This window comes from Cebus imitator, unplaced genomic scaffold (genome assembly GCF_001604975.1).
Source record: "Cebus imitator isolate Cc_AM_T3 unplaced genomic scaffold, Cebus_imitator-1.0 Scaffold296, whole genome shotgun sequence".
Classification (NCBI taxonomy): domain Eukaryota; kingdom Metazoa; phylum Chordata; class Mammalia; order Primates; family Cebidae; genus Cebus; species Cebus imitator.
The window spans coordinates 1,768,613-1,768,942 of record NW_016107611.1 but is presented as its reverse complement, the minus strand read 5'-3'; positions in this window follow the sequence as shown (position 1 = coordinate 1,768,942).

The window sequence follows — 330 nt, the reverse complement described above, 5'->3', positions numbered from 1 at the left end:
TTGAGACAGAGTCTTGCTCTGTCGCCAGGTGCCAGGCTGGAGTGCAGTGGTGTGATCTCGGCTCATTGCAACCTCCACTTCCAGGATTCAAGCAATTCTCCTGCCTCAGCCTCCCGAGTAACTGGGACTACAGGCGTGCCACACCATGCCCAGAGAATTTTTGTATTTTTATCAAAATTTAGAGATGGGGTTTCATTATGTTGGCCAGGATGGTCTCAAATCTATTTGCCTCGTGATCTGCCCACCTTGGCTTCTCAAAGTGCTAGGATTACCGGCATCAGCCACCCTGCCAGACCTATGTGATTTTAAATTAAGTCACCTGATTAACAA